Below are 16556 nucleotides of genomic sequence, written 5' to 3' on the forward strand. Positions count from 1 at the left end.
TGTGTTTATTCCCTTAAAGACACTTCTCAGAGGGCTTGGACCTGTGTTTATTCCCTTCAGGACACTTCTCAGAAGGTTTGCCTTTCTGAGCCCGTGTCTGTAAGAGCCTAAAGGGTCTCCCACCGTGTTCCTGTGGGAGGTTTCAGAGCTCCTGCAGGTGTCAGCTGTGGGGTTTGTGTGGCAGACGAGCACACAGACACCTTGTGCAGCAGATCTGGTGTCTGTTTGCTGGATCAAAGGGAAAGTTAAATGTGCTGACAGTCTCTGTCCTGTAGCAGCGTGGGAGGCTGATGCTGTGTGAGAAGAGAGCAAACTTCCCTGGGGTTTGTGCAAGGACCATTGCCAGTGTGTTTGTCATCCTTAGAATTCCTGGGGGTTTTTTGAATTGCTGCTTATCTTTCCAGAATGACAGAACAAGATGTAGCTGGAAAAGTGATGCCTGACTTATTACTCTAACACTGGATTTTAAATGTACAAGGGTTATCAGGGGGTGGCCACGATTCCTGGTGCTTCCTCCCCACCTCATCCCAAGGAAATCCCCACCACCACCACTCTGGAATTCCAGAGATAGGGAGTGTTGTGGGCAGGGTGGGAGCTTCAGACAGTTTATAAGGAAGACCTTCCCATGGGGGCAGAACCACCAAGTGCCTTTCACTTCTTCAGGTCCCCATAGAGGGACTGAGGCAAAAGCAGTGTCACCCTCCATGATTTTGGTGTTTCCTGGGATGCACTGACTCCATTCACCTCTTTCATCTGGTAACCCAACAAGGATTGATGGTCCATGTGTGGTGGAGAGTGTGGTTTGTTTGTAGTGACCAGTGACACACCTGATGGTGCCACGAGTGAACATCATCCCCAGGTCACTCTGCAGAGCCAAGAGCTGTGAACAAACAGCTCAGGGCTTAGGAGAAGCTCTTTGGGTATTTCTGTCTCAGCTGGAGTGGTGCCCCTGGAAATACTTTGAGGAGGGATCATCAAACACTTCAAGGAGCCACCAGCTGACTTTCCAGAGACAATGCAGATAAAGTAGGTTGGTTGGGAGGGGAATTAATGTCCCTTGGAACACTAGAAATGTAAGACACAGTAGCCCTGTCCCCTTCAGTTCTTTCTAAAGAGGGCCTGGGCCCCACACCAAGAGTGTCTCTGGGCTCAGTACCACGGGAACAGCTGGAGCAAAGCACTGGAGCCGTTGTGTCCGACTCCCACTCCCACTGGGCAATGTGTTTATTCTGAAACAATTCATGGTCCTGTGATCAGAGAGAGCTATTTCTCAGTGGAAGATCGCTTCAAAAGGTCACAGTTGCTGTGTGTTTACTCCCAGGAGGTCTGTGGATCCACTCTGGAATGAGGGATGGAGGACACCACCTCCCGGCTGAGCGCGGGGACGCTCCCACAGTGCGCCCAAGGTTCCTCCTGGTCCTTCTCCTCGTTCTGCTCTGCCCGTGCCTCCCCCTGTGCCTCCAGGGCAGGGGAACCTGTTCTTGCCGTGGCTGGGGTGGTCTGGGGCGGGCAGGGCTCCTGTGGGTGCAGGGCAGGCAGGGGCTGTGTGTGGGTGTCCCACTGACCTCACTGTGACCAGGAGGAGGGACTGACTGACGTGCTGAAAATGCCTCTGCTCAGCCTGAGTCTTTGTAGTGCTGCAGCCCGGGGATAAAGTGTTCAAACACACCCCCCCAGGGAGCCTTTTTTCCCCCCCTGACACGAGCTGGAGCTGTTTGCAGAGGCTCCTCACCTGTGGCTGGAGCCCTGCCTGCTCCTCCCCTCCAGCTGAAGGCACAGGAAAGGCTCCTTCTCGTTTGGCAACAAAGAACTTCCAAGGCCCTCCAAGAGACTTTCAACTCAACTGTTCTCTTTGCTCCTTTCATGTCTCCTCTTTGTTTGGCGAGTGCACTAATGCAAGCCCCAAATAAGCATCTGTGCTCATAAGACATGAACAAATAGGGAGAGGATAATAATACCCAAAGGTTTTACAGGAGAGGTTAAAAAGGGAGCCAGACTACAGAGACTGCTCGACAGTGGTTTGCTTGACTGATGTTACAAAGGCAAAAAGGCAGAAAAATCCTTGGAAAATACCTCTGAGTGGTGATTGCTTTCTCAGAAAGCCTTGCAATTAGGCACGAAAGGAGTCCTTCCAAGCTTCTCAGATGTATTAAAGATGTTATTATGAAATAATTAAGCTACATGGAACAATTTGAGATCCTCTCTGTCCCCATCTGTTGAGGTCTTTATGTAGAGGTGACATGACAGGTCTTAGGAGCCCTCAGACCATTCAGGTGCTCCTGGCTCCCAGTGCTCTGCCCAAACTGGACAAGAAAGGTCAAATGAGCTTTGTGTGTTAATGGCAGCATCCTAAAGCACAGACCTGCCCAGCCAGAGCCCTGCCAGCACTGACTCCTGATCTCTGGAACTGTCTGTGACCTCAGGATGCCCCAGAGCTGCTTCCCCTGGCCCCAGGTGGTCACACTGCCCCCAGCACACAGGGTGTCTGTGCTGGCCAGCACCTCTGTGCTTCTCCAGGAGGCTTTGCTGGGGCATTTCTGAGCACAGAAATTACAAGGCTGGATTAATTCCTTCTTAAATCCATTCAGCAGCTGATTGGTATCTTCTCCAATTCATCTTTGCCGTGTTTACTCTGCTGCTGAGAATGGGAAGTCAGTGTTTTCTCAAGCAAATGTTGTATGTGACTCCGTGTTTCTGGGAAGCTAAAAAGGAAAGATTCAGTAGCTTGAAAACCCAGAATGGTGTCAGTGCTGAATTTGAGCAGTTATTAGTGTAAGGCTTTCCTTTTCCTTCCTTACTGGATGCTCCATGGGGACCCAGTCATATAGGAATGCTGTCCTGAGAGCTGGGACCTGTAAGCATGGACATAACATGGTGATAGATGGGATTTTTTCACTCCCACTGGCCATCTGATGGGTTCCCTTCAATGAAACCCTGCAGACATGGGGGAGGATGTGTGTGTGGCACAGGGGTGGCTCCCAGCCCTGGCACAGCAGGGACCCTCTCACAGGCTGTTTGGTGGCCAGCACTGCATTTCCCTGTGGATCCCACCAGGATCCAGCCTGGGGCTGTGTTCCCGTGCTTCAGATGTGAGTGCTGGGAGGTAAAACACTGCCAGGGGACTCAGGGTGCTGATGGGGGAGAAGGAACCCCCCAGGGGGGAATCCTTCCCACTGTCCTCGTGGCTGGTCAGCTTTTAAACCCCAGACAGCCAAGCCAGAACTCTGTGAACAGTCTCATTCACTGACAGTTGCAATACACAGCTATAAACTGAATTATTAGACCTACAGGAGCCCCATAAAACCAGGGAACAAGCAATTAATACCATTCAACTCCAAATTCCATTCTGAAAAAGAATTAGACAGGGCACAGTCATGCTTGGTACAGAAGGTGAGGAGCAGCTCTGGTCACCCCGTGGAGTCTGAGCTCTGGAATTACACTTGTGACTGCTGACATTTCTTAAATCTCCAGCCTGTTAGAGCCTCTCTTTCTTCTTTCTCCTCCAAGCTCAGTGTCAATTTGCTCCCAGTGTGGTGTTATCCTGAGCTCAGTCTGCCTCAGAACACGACAGCTCACCCCTTTCTCCCCATTCCTAGGGATGCCAGTGAGAGGCTTTACTCAGTGTGGAGCCCACCAGTGTTTCCAGGAGCAGTGGCTGAGCTGGCACAGCCCCTGGTCATGCTGGGATGTTCTCCTGGCTGTGGCACTGGCTGGAATGTGCAGAAACCCTCAGTGTCATTTCACACCACATTTTCCAACCCTCTCCCTGTCCTTTCCCGTGGGTCTGCTTTTCCTTGGAGACTGGGGCAGTTAAAGGAGTCACTCCCACACCACCTACCTTCCCTTTGGAGAGGCATCATCTCCAGTGACTACAGGGTGTCTCCAACCCATGAGCTCCTCCAGGAGTTCCTCCCAAGGAGAAGGGGCTCAGCCCTGCTCAGAACCTTGTGCTATTGCCTCCAAAGCCATGAGAAGCTGGTGGGAACACCCAAGGCATGAGCTGGCCCTCAGGGAACCCCCCAGCAGTGCCACATCCTGCTGGGCACCAGCTGGGTACCAGCTGCATCCCCCTTGTGCTGGGTCAGTAGGTACCTGAGAACCCCTGGTGCAGGTCTGAGATGGAATGGGTTGGGTTGGAAGGGACCTTAAAGATCATCCAGTGCCACCCCCTGCCGTGGGCAGGGACACCTTCCACCAGCCCAGGTTGCTCCAAGCCCCGTCCAACCTGGCCTTGGACACTTCCAGGGATCCAGGGGCAGCCACAGCTTCTCTGGGCAACCTGTGCCAGGGCCTCCCCACCCTCCCAGGGAAGGATTTCCTCCTTCTATCTAAGCTAAACTTCCCCTCTTCCAGTTTGAACCCCAGGATCACCTCCTCCAAGGAGCCCCTGGCAGGACTGGCAGGCACAGTTGCTAATCCAACATCCATCATAGCTGGAAAACCGTGGCAGTCAGGAGAAGCTCCCAACAACTGGAAAAAGGGAAATACAGCCCTCATTAAAAAAAAAGGGGAAAGCAGAAGACTTGGAGAACTACAGACAAGGCTCACAAGGTACTAGTAAGGTACTGTGTGTTTGAGGAAGAAGTTCTGCACTTCTCTGCACTCCAGTACTCTCCCTCTCCACCAGGAACTGCACTGGGTGATGGTCTTTCCCAAGTGCATTCCTATTAAAAGCAGTGGTGCAGAACCTGGAGTCCTTACATGGGGTTTTCACCCTCTCAAGCTCAGTGGGCTGAGAAAAAAACAGCATTTGAGACAGAGGATTTCACTTGAGGGGAAAAACAGAGAAGTTTCTCTCTGGGATTTGCTGCTAAGGAGATCTGTTCCGGACCAGAGGAGTTGTGTGGGTTTCCCAATCTGATATTTTCTTTCATTCATTGAACTCAGCTGAACTGTGTGTATTGTCAAGCATTTCTTTGGTAAATGCATGGATTAATTAGCTGAAGGACTTAATATATGTCCTGAAAAAAACACTTTCTGCTTTCTGGTGCTGCCTTTAATGTAAAGTCTCTTTGACAGGAGGTTTCAGGAACATTTTCCTGATGACTCATCCGAAGCACAGGGGGGAGTCTGCATTCCCATTTACCTTGGTGGAAAATGATACCCTCCTGTCACTGTGTGAGCAGGGTTTGATCAGTGCCTTGAAAGGAACTTTCATCCCTCCAGAAGATCTTTAGTCTTTAGAGCAGGACTCAGTGATCTAAACCAGGCCCAGCCTTCTCCAAGGGAGCAGTGATGCTCCCGAGCCCTGGGATGGGAGCTGGGCAGGGCACCTCCTGCCAGTCCCTGAGCCCTGTGCTTGGCACCTGGAGATGCTGCTGCTGCTGCTGGACCACTGGCAGGGCTGCTCAGGTGTGGGTGGGATAAACCATCCTCTGGGACAGCTCTGTGCAGCCTCAGGGGACTTCCTCCTGCATCAGCCAAGAGCAAAAGTTCATCTCCAGGTGAGAGAGATCCATCTGCAGCCATGAGACATCTCAGAAATCAGGTCCTGGAGGAGCCCTGGGGGAGAAGACAGTTTGTCTTATCTGTAACCCTGCAAAGAGACAGTTTGTCTTATCTTTAACCCTGCAGAGGTCCAAGCAAAAGGCAGCATCGATGCAGAGAAGCAGCAAAATGTCCTTCCCACATTGGAATGTGATGGAATTGAGGACCAGGCACCCCTTGGCAGAACCTACTAAGAGCTTGGGGTGCAGCTGGGCCCCCTGGGACAGAGACAGCCATGGAGGGGCTCTTCATCCCCATCTTGTTCCCTCTGGATCTTGAAGAAATGAAAGACAATCCTAAAGACCTTCTTAAGAGATGGAAGACAACAACAAGGAGCTCCTTGGTCCATCTGCCTCGTGCTGGGAAATGTCAGGAGGCACCAGCAGGACCTGCCAAGCTGTCACTGGTGCCAGCAGCAGCAAGGACTGATGGCCAACTCTGGCAACTCGTTATTCCATGGTCCCAGATCACCAAGGGGAGAAAGCTCATTTCAGCACAAATAGCTCAGGAAGGCTTGGTATTAGTTTAGATGAAGAAAATTAGTTTCACCATCAAAAGGCCAAGAAACCTTTCCTTTCCCCCCTCCCTTTTTTTTTTCCCCTTCACTTTTTTTTAATGAAAGCTTCAAGTCTGAAACAAAGAACAAAATCCGTGGGGATGCTCTAAACCCTCTGAATGTGTGGATTTTATCCATGCTTGAACATTTTGTGTGCCTCTGCCTGTGCAAAATGAATTAAAGGTTTCAATCCAGCTCCTGGTGGAAAAAGTGCTCCCATCACAACTGGCACTAATTGGCTCCCTTGTTAACAGCCTGGAGAGGAGGTGAGGAGTGAGCTCCACACAGCCTGAATCCCAGCAAGAGCCCAGCTCCCACCCCAGCAGCTCCTGGGATGGGCTGGGAAGGCAGGGAAGCAGGTCCTGATATTTTGCCTCTACCAGGGAACATCAGCCTGTGCCTTCCAGGCCTGCCAACTTAGCATTAAATTCCCCTAAATCTTGTTTGTGATGGAAGCATCACCCTGACAGATTAATTGAGCTGTAAGATATGCAAAGTAACATGAAAAAAGGATGCAGTTGCATTACCCAGTGTTAATGCTGCAAATAGACCCCACTACCTGCAGTGCTGGCTCTCCTGAATGCTGAAGGATCCCAGGCCTGGCTGCAGCAAATGAGGCATCTTAATGGGGAAAAAAACATCATTTTAGGCTCACCTACAGCTGAAGGAAAGGGAATCACATCTGGGAAGGGGCTCTGTGGTGACTACAGTGCTTCATCCATCAATATTAATAATAACACATAAAACTGTGGCTTGCATATTATCTCCCAATGAGCAGAAGGCAGACACTGAGTTCCATGTAATTTAATTTCAATTAGTGCATTGGAGCTTTTTAAAGAATGGACTATATATTCTTCTACAGTTACTTGCAGACTATTAAACACAATGCAGAAAAATTTTTATGTAAATGAGAATTATCTTATTGGCTTTAGTATCTTTCTCCCTTTTCCTTCCCCAGGTAATTGGGTAGGAATGTGCTGGGAAAAAAAAGCAGGTGATGGGGAATGTGAATAATGAAATCTCCGCAGCATTCCCTCCTGTTAGATGCAGGAGCCCAGAATATATGTGTGTGTCAGTTTAATTTAATTTGCTGTTAATTAGCTTAAATGGCAGTGTTACCTTCCTCTGCTTTCCCTGCATTTCTGTCCAGCTCTCATTAGGCAGCAGGATAAAGCAGGTGCTTGTTAAAAATACCATAAGTGCCTATTTACACTACAAAGCCATTCCCAGCACTTGTGGTAAAGGAGCTGAAGCCTTGTCCCTGGATACAGCTGGGAGAAGGGAAGCAACACCCTGTTTTCACGTGTTTAAACACTACAACATTAATTCCTAATACTAGTAAGATGATAATTTAAAATACAAGGGGCAGAAGGTTGGAAGGGACCTTAAAGATCACCCCATCCCACCCCCTGCCATGGGCAGGGACACCTTCCACCAGCCCAGGTTGCTCCAAGCCCCGTCCAACCTGGCCTTGGACACTTCCAGGGATCCAGGGGCAGCCACAGCTTCTCTGGGCAACCTGTGCCAGGGCCTCCCCACCCTCCCAGGGAAGGATTCCTTCCCAATATCCCATCTAACCCTGCCCTCTGGCAGTGGGAAGCCATTCTCCCTTGTCCTGTCATTCCATGCCCTCATCCAAATCCTCTTTCCAGCTCTCTTGGAGCCCCTTAAGGCACCAAAAGGCCACAGTTAGGTCACCCCAGCCCCTTCTCTTCTCCAGGCCAAATAATCCCAATTCTCTCGGGCTTTTCCCACGGGAGAGGTGCTCCATCCCCATAAATCCAGTAAATAAGTAGGTGTGGAGCTTCCTCCAAAGCCAGGTGGACAGCAGGCATTCAGAAATCTGCCTGGAGGATTTAGGTGTTCACTTCCCATCAATTTTTAGTTCACACAAGGGATTACACCTCTCCAGGGATATGGAGATCTCCTTTCAATGGACATCAGAAAAGGAAGTTCCCAGTTATTTAAAAGGAAACGTAAAATCTGGAGTTGATTTTTATCAGCACGGATAAACCTGGGAGAGAAAGAAGAGGTGGGGAAGAGGCAGCAGGGATGGAAAGGGGCACAGAGCAAGAATGCAGCGTAGGGGAGTGTGCTTTCAAATATTGACATGGGAAAGGTATAAATAGAAACCAAGGCGGGCTCGTGGAGCTAATAAAGGGCTTGTTTACAAGGGAGCAGGAGGTTCATTAAGAACAGGAACGAGCACCTGCTCTGAAAATAAGGGAAATACTTAAGCACTGAGAGGGTGGAGAAAGGGATTTGAGTCCAAGTGTGCTCAAGGAAGAGAGGAGTTCAGCAGCTCCCATCCTTCACCTTCAGCATTTGCCTGCAGGGTCCCACCCCATGGGGCTTCCAGGAGAGCACATTGCAGAGCAGAGCAGTGGGGAAGGCATGGGGAGCTCAGGAATGGAGTATCTGGTTCCCAGTACTTTATTCCAAGGAGTATTAAATCCAAGCACAGGAAACAAACACCTCAGCTCGTTTCGTATTTTCAATTCAGCAGCTTCTCCAGCCTTTTTTTTTTTCACTTCACTTATTTCCATCCAGAGAAAAAAAAACAGAGGCAGGGAGCAGAGTGTGAACTCCCTGGCAAATGTCCCGGTTCCACTCGTGACACAGACGTTTCCAGCTGCCCCTCAGCTCTGCAGGGGTGGGGGATTAGGTTGTGGTGCCATCAGGTTAAATCCTTCCTGGTATCCACCTTCACAAGGCCCCAGCTCTCGGGGTGTGCCCAGCAGGGACATGGGATGGGGCTGTGAGACCTCAGCGCTGGCTGAGAAGGGAGGACAATGGTCAAATAACCTCACAGAACCTCCTGACTTGGAAGGGACCCACAAGGGTGATGGAGTCCAACTCCTGGCTCTGCACAGGGCACCCCAAGAATCCCACCCTGTGCCTTGAAAATAAGCACAGAGGTGAATAGGGAGGGTGGTAAGGAAGAATGGATGTGTCTTCTCCTCTGACCTCCCTCCAGAAGAGCTCTCTGGAGCCTGTCCCCCGTCCTGCCGTGGTTTCTCTGAGGCTGTGATGGACCCCAGCTCTCTTGGCCTGGACCCAGATGCAAAGAAGGCATTTTCCTGCCCAGGTTTGTCTGACCAGAGGGAGGAGGAATTTAAATGGGTGGTATTCAGTGGGGCAGAGCTGTTTGAGTCACCTCCTTTCTGCCCCTTGCTCCCAGCACTCCTACACCTCTCACCAGGAAATGAGAGACTTCTCTTGAGTTTGGAACCAGTGCAAGACAAGAAAGTTTCCTTGTTCCATTGAGAATTCTCCTTTTTCCTCCCTGCCAGCCTGGTATAGACCGAGAAAATAATTTGAGTATGACCCTGGGAGAGCTGTGGCTGCTCCTGGGAAGGGGTTTGAAGCTGCTGGTTGGCAAACCAGGCTCTTCACCAACTCACCTGTAACCTGACATTTGGGGTGAGGATAATCAGGCTAGTAACATGGAGAGCAGCCTGGAAGCAAGCCCTTGCTTTCCACAGGGAATAGTTCAGTGTTCCTTGGTGGCTGGGAAGTGATGTCTGAGGGGGAGGGCTGGTGTCTGAGCCCTCATTTCTTCCTGCCCTGAGGGACAAGGAAGGCCCGTGCCCTGAGCTTACCTCTGCCTGCTCTCTGGCAGGGTCAGCTCTACCAGCCCATGCTGCTTCCAAAAAAGCCTTGGGGACCATTGCAGCAGATGTATCCAGATAGCCAGTTCAGCACAGTCTCATCCTGCTCCTGGGGCCAGAGCAGCAAGCCCTGAAGGTCCTGCTAAACTCCTGCCTCAGCTGGAGCTCTGCAGGGGGAGAGGAGCCCCAGCTTTGATGGTGGGGCTGCTGACAGCTTGGCAGGGCTTCAGGCACCCAAACCCATCCCTCCTGGGCTTGTGCTGCTCCTCCCAGTGCAAGTGCCCCCAGCCAGGCGGGCACACACTGTCTGCTTCCCCAGTCCTCTCCTCCTGAGATTGCTGGGACTACCCCAGGGGTGTCTGCCTGCTCTGGGGGAAAGGAGCAGCCCTCCCTGCCCAGCACTGGGTGTTTGCACTCAGGTGAAGAGGGGCATCTTCCAACAGCTGTGTCTGGTGTTTAGCACGGAGTGTCCTGATGTCCATGAAGGCCATCTCCCTGTCTCTGCTCAGCAAAGGGATCAAATCACACTGTCACAAGCCATTGGGAGTGCAGGGTGGGAGGGTTTGGCCTTCCTGCACATCCCCTCGGGGTGGGTTTGCAGTGCAGATGGAGACAGAGCTCCCTGGTCTGCCCCAACAGCCCCGTGGTGAGGACGAGGAGTAAAGAGCCCATTTGTTCATTCTCCCAGCATGATCTGATTTCATACTCTGTGTTTAGCACAGAAGCTGTTTCCCCTTGAGCAGAGTTATGCACTTTGCAGTTACTTCTTTAAAATGACTTAGTTATACATTTGCTCCATGTTATTTTGAATTCTCTTGAAGATCAAGGACGCTACAAAGCCAGCAAGATAAAATTAGCATCTGAGCTGGAGCCTTTGCTTGGTATAAGAAATGCAGATCAGCCTCACTTGCAGTGAGTGCTGGAAGGTGAATTTGATTTCTGTCTTCCTTCAGCAGACCTAGTTCTGCCATCCCTGTTTGCTTTGAGTGCCACCACAGCCCCTGAGCTGTCCCGGTGGTTTCTGTACAGCTGCTTCCAGAGAGAAGCATCAGACAGCAGCAGGAGTGGGGAATTGGACCTCCAACTGATAAGAAATCAGTTTGTTCCAAATCCAAATCAGTTCTTACCTACTCCCATTGTGATCCCTGGATGTTCCAACAGGGAGTGGAGGGGAGCAGCCAGAGGGGGTTCAGTTCGTGTACAAGTCTTAACCCAGCACCAAGCCTGGGGGTGTAAAAGGCTGGCAGAGGGGGGAGTGTGGATGGAGAAGAGCCTCAGAAATGACTTTAGGGTGGGAGAAGTGCCCTGTGGTGTGGGCTGTGATGGCCTGTCAGTCTGGGATGTGTCCAGGCCCAAGAGGCAGCTGGTTGGGAGGAGCAGTGCTCTCTGAGCAGACAGCAGTGCTGTGGGAGGCCCTGCAGTGCAGCAGAGAGAGGCTGAACAGTTGCTGGCACAGGTTTTAAAAGTGAGATTAACCATCAGGAGGAGTGGCCAGAATGGTGCCTCAAGAGCTCCCCTCAACACCTTCCCCTTGAGGCAAATTTCTCACTCAGGTGCTTTCAGGGAGGGAAATTTGAGAGAATCACAGATTATCTCAAGCTGGAGGGGACTGACCCATGAAGATCATAACACCACTCTCCTCACAGGTCTACCTACAACTAAACTACATGATTAGGAGCCTTGTCTGAGTGCTCCTTGAACTGTGGCAGCTGTGACCTGGGGAGCCTGTTCCAGTGCCTGACCACCCTCTGGGGCAAGGACCTCTTCCTGATGTCCAATTTGAAGTTCCCCTGATGCAGCTTCATTCCATTGCCACACGTCCTGCCACCGGAGAGAGGAGATCACCACCTTCCCCTTCACTGCCCCCATGAAGCTGAACAAGTTTAACCCTGCATAGGTCCTGAAAATGAGCAAAATCCCACTGCATGTTCCAGATATCCAGGGAGAGGATCTGCCCAGCACCTCTTTGGCACAACCTGACCCCTTCCAGGCCTTCAGGTGCAGGCTTGGAGCAGAATGGACCATGTCATTCAAAGTTTAGATCCTTCTTTTTTTTTTCCTTTGGCCACCATTTGAGCTTTTATCCATCATCTCTGGCCTTCATCTCTCTTCCCGTGGATTTCCTGATATCTCTTTGAAAACAGACCTCAAACTGACAGCCTTCACAGCATTGCCTTGGCCCTGCTGGGTGTCACAGATGAAGCCTGATCTTCTCACCCTGGAGCAGGAGGTGACTCCAGGTGCACCTGGAGCTGAACCCTTTGGGCTCTGCAGCTCTCCAGTCCTGCAGCTCAGGAGCTGGAGCGATGACCCCTCCAGCAAAGGTTTCATTTGAATCTGGCACATCCTAATCTTTTATTCATGGTGGGTCACCCACAGTGACAAAGAGTCAGAGGAGGAGGAGGAAAGATTAGAGCAGCAGCAGAGCCGCCTGAAGATGCAGATGGGACAGTCAGGATGAAGAGATCCATTTTCAAAACCGGCGAATTCCTTTAAATGCTTCCTGTTTGCAGATTCTTCACCCACAACCTGAGGAGCTCCACGTTTCCAGCAAATTAATTCCCCTGAAATAAGGGCTGCATTTTCTGTCTGTGTGCTTGCACACACTTCAGAACAGTTCTGAGTGTTTCCACAGTGTCTGAGATGATTTACTGAGTCAGATCTAAGCTGGGTTGTCAGTGAGCATGACTGGGTGCCAGGTCCTTGATCTTCATTGATTTATATCCATTTATGCCAACACAGGATTATTCTTTCAAGAAAGTGGCTACAAATACCCAGGTTTTAAAGCCCAAGTTGTTTTAATTGGACACATAGGCAGAGTGTTTCATGTTTCTGAAGTGAGCACTCAGTGGGATGAATTCAAAGACACTCTCACAGAGTTACTGATACAAATTAAATGTAGGTGTTTGTGGGAACAGTGCTGTTGTTTCTGCTCCTGTGTTTACAGTGAGCAAAGCAAACACAGTCCATCTGGATCCACTGGCACCAGCATCCACTCCACAACAGCAACCAGTGAGCTCTGGGTGCTTCAACGGGATTTTGTGCAGCCACACTCTTTGTTAAGGTAGGTAACAGTGTACATTGAGCTGAAAATGGACATGGGCCACAAACATCCCCCATCCAGACTTCACAATTTGGGATTTTCTATCCAGATTCTTTTGTCTGTCCCATTAGAGAGGTGAATTTTAGCTCCGGAAACAACTTCTGCCCAGTCTGCAGGAGGTGGGAAGGTGGATTCAGGCTGGACCAGAACCCTGTGTCCTCACTGAGGAATCCCCTGCTGGCCCAGGGAAGGACACTCCTGCTCTGCCTCTGCTCACGGGACATGGAGCAGAGCAGTGAGGAGGAGGAGGAGGAGGAGGAGGAGGAGGAGGAGGAGGAGCAGGGCAGGTGCTGCTCCCACCCAGCCAGGACTGGTCCCCACTGCTGTGGTTATAGAGGAGAGCACAGGGTGAGCTGTCCCAGCAGGAAGAGAGCAGAACTGATGGACTGTTGACATTGTCAGGATTTCTGCTGCTCCAGTCAAGCCTGTTTTACCTTGGGAAAAGGACAAAGTCCTCAAGGACCATGGATGCCTGGGGCTTCCAGAAAGTGGTAGTAGTACCCAGCAGGTTTCCTGCCTTGCTGTTTCCTGCTGAGGTTAATACTCCCAAACAAAAGACATGCAAGGGAGAGGCAGGTCACTGTGCAGGACTTTAATCTGTGGAACATAGAAAATTAAGGAGCCTGCAGTTTTCTTGTCTTCTCTTCCAATGCAGTTTTCTTGTCTTCTCTTCCAACCCTAAAACAGAAGACCAAAAGGAGGGATTGTATTTCACCTCTCTGACATCTGCCTAACCCCCCCCGAAATGGTTTGCTTGGTCTCCAAATTACTCTCATTTGAGGCTTCACACTTTTCTTTCTGCTGTTATTTTACATCTCGTTATCTCAGTGTTTGCAGATGAAAACAGTGCCACTCCAGCAAGTCACTGCATGGGTGTTTCCCCTCTGTTGCACACACAGTGCTTCCCTGTCCCTCCCCAGCACCCAGCCCTGGCAGCAGCAATATCCCTTTCATTAGAGGGATCAGGACCATCCTGCACCTTCTGAATTGGTTCCCCCCCAGATGCTGATGTTGATGTGAGGCTAATTTCCATGAGTTTGTTACCTGTCCTAATGCAAAATGTAGACTTGTTTGGGTACATCCACGTGCTGCTTTTCACCTCCTGCTTCCAAGCTGATGTGGAATCTGCAGGGAAAAGACAGATGTTATTTGCCTGTTGGGTCTACTAATTAAGGGACGTGTTTTGGGGAGGAAAAAAATTGTTTTCACTCACAGTCTTTCCAATCTGTTTTGAATTAGGAGACACTCAGGATTAGAAAGTGTTTTCTCATTAGAACAAATGTCACAGATTTAAAAATCTCTTCATTTAAATTCCTCCTAATGTTCTTTGGCTTGAACGAGTGAGCTCTTAATGTCCGTTTTAATTAAAGCATTTCAGTAGTATTTCAGCTGGGCACCCACTGACAGCAGGGCTGGGATTGTGGTCCAACTAGGAAGGGGAATTCTAGGATGAGAACTTCAGCAGAAACTGTCCTTTTGGGGCTCTTAGGGAGAAGTGCTAAAGGACACACTAATTAAGATCTGTCTGGACAAACGATCCCACAATTCCAGCGGCAGAAACACTGCATGGTTTGGGAGCTGGGTGTGCAAAGGGACTGATCTTATACTTCCCAAGCCACTCAGAATTTCTCTCCTTTTGCTGCTGTTTGCAGGCTGTGGCAGCAGAGCAGGATTGCTGGGCAGCTTTGGCACCTGCCTGTGCCGGGACATCCCTCCCTCCCCACACCCACTGCCCCCCACATTCCTCATTTCCATTCAGGTGGATGTTTGGTCCTTCCCCCGCTCCTCAGCACCTCCCATGGTGCTGGACCCATTTGGGAGCTGCCAGTGAGCAGGACATTGTTGGCTTTTTTGGGAAACAAATCCTTTGAAACATCAGGTTTCACTGGGCAGGTCTGATGGTACAGGAAGGCAACGGAGTGCTGTGAGCATCCATCAGGCACATCCACATTCCCTTCCTGGAGCATGGCAATGGCAGTAAGAGGCTGATGGGGAATAGGATTATCCAGGTTTTCAATGTTCTTCTTTTCCAGCTGCTCCCTGGCCAGCAGCAGTGCTCCCACTGCTCCCTGGAGCAGCCTGGGCCAGCACAGAGGGAAGAGGCTGGTCCCTGCCTCTGCCACACCAAAGGGATGCCATCCCAGGGGATCCACGGACAGGAGAAGGACCTGAAGGCCCAGAGCCATCAGACAGGGGGAGCAGCACGTGGGCAGTGTTTCCTCATAGTCAGAATTGAAAGAGAAAAAAACACAGGGCCAGATGTCACTGGTGGAAATCAGAGAGCTTGGGAAAGTCAGAAGCTTCCCCTGGGTTCACAGCAGTGCTGTCTGGCTCACTCTGTCCCTCCCTGAGTGATGAATAAACCTGGAGACAGTTAATAATGAAAGACTATTAAGATAAGATTTAGTCTTTATTGTTCTCGTGCTTCCTTCATTTGTCAAGCACTCGAACCAAACAGAGGAAATGTCGATCTGGGAAATGCTGTTGATACCCAGAGAGCAGCAGATTTATTGGTGCTTGTGCCCAGGCACTAATTGAGCAAGGAGGAGCTCCCTGGGCATGTGTTGCCCGGTGGGATCAGCAGCTCTGCTCCCTTCCCTCAGGACAGTCATTTAAAGCAGCCACCTTCACCTGGGAGCTGACAAACAGTGTCACTGCTGGAGCTGGGCAGCGTTTCTGGGCCAAAAAGCAACTTTACAGGAAGAAAATCACAGAATCACAGAATGGTTTGGGTTGGAAGGGACCTTAAGGATCATCTCATCAACCCTGCATGGGCAGGGACACCTTTCACCAGCCCAGGCTGCTCCAAGCCCCGTCCAACCTGGCCTTGGACACTTCCAGGGATGGGGCAGCCACAGCTTCTCTGGGCAACCTGTGCCAGGGCTGCTTAACCACCACAGTTCAGAAAGAGGTTCATTTTGAATGATCCCGGGAAGTAATATTCTTTATCTGCTTTCCCCTCACCATCATGTTAATTGTTTTTCTTTCTTATTGCAGAGAATCCTGTCTGTGCTCCCTCACAGACTGTGTTGCTGTGTATCCTGGTGAGGTGGGAGGGAGTGTTTAAGAGTGAACCTTTGATTTCCTCACTTAAACAGCAGCAGAAAATAAGCAGAGGGTTTTTTTTCAGCCCATCTGCAGCTGCATGTAGTGTGTATTTTCTGGAAGAAATGGCACCTGGATACACACAGGGCAGTGGGCATGGCCCCAAGGCTGCCAGAGCTCCAGGAGCATTTGGACAACACTCTGAGGGACAGGGTGGGATTGTTAGGATGTCTGTGCAGGGCCAGGAGTTGGACTGGATGATCCTTGTGGGTTCCTTCCAGCTCAGGATATTCTGTTCCATGATTCCACGATTCCATGATTCCCTAACAGGTGTTTCTGCACTCAGGGAAGCAGCAGGAAACCCTTCCTGAGACAACAGCTGTGTGGATCCAGCACGGCCACCTTACAAGCCTCTGCTTTCTGGGATCATGTCCTCTGAGCTTTTCTCCTTTAATGTGAGGTGGATGAGCCCTGGCTCCCCCCCTCCAACATCCCTTTGTTGCTTTCAGACTGACTTTGAGAGAGGGCAGGAAAAGAAATCTGAGAGAGGTGAGATCCAAGGTCAGCGCTGCTCACCCGGCTCTGTCATCCCACTGAGCTCAGAAATTGGTGTTAACACCTCCTGGAAAGAACAACAAATATCAAAAGAGAACCTTGCTCTCACACTGGGAAGCAGACCCATTATTGGAGCAGGAATCTGGCAGGACAGCAAATCCACTCCAATTCCACCCCCTGTTCAGCCCAGCCGTGTTCC

At 50.6% G+C, this 16556-nt stretch overlaps 1 long non-coding RNA gene across 1 annotated transcript in view; it reads left to right on the forward strand.

Annotated features, from left to right (window-relative positions):
* LOC113972580 overlaps nt 1–2888 on the forward strand; it is a 13502-nt gene extending 10614 nt beyond the window's left edge. Inside the window, exons 3-4 of the long non-coding RNA XR_003535943.1 lie at nt 1536–1548; nt 2821–2888. This is a non-coding gene — a long non-coding RNA (uncharacterized LOC113972580). The remainder of the gene's footprint in view (nt 1–1535; nt 1549–2820) is intronic.
* Nucleotides 2889–16556: the final 13668 nt, after the last annotated feature.

The sequence above is a fragment of the Neopelma chrysocephalum genome, unplaced genomic scaffold (assembly GCF_003984885.1).
Source record: "Neopelma chrysocephalum unplaced genomic scaffold, ASM398488v2 Primary Assembly neopelma1_94, whole genome shotgun sequence".
NCBI classification, from domain to species: domain Eukaryota; kingdom Metazoa; phylum Chordata; class Aves; order Passeriformes; family Pipridae; genus Neopelma; species Neopelma chrysocephalum.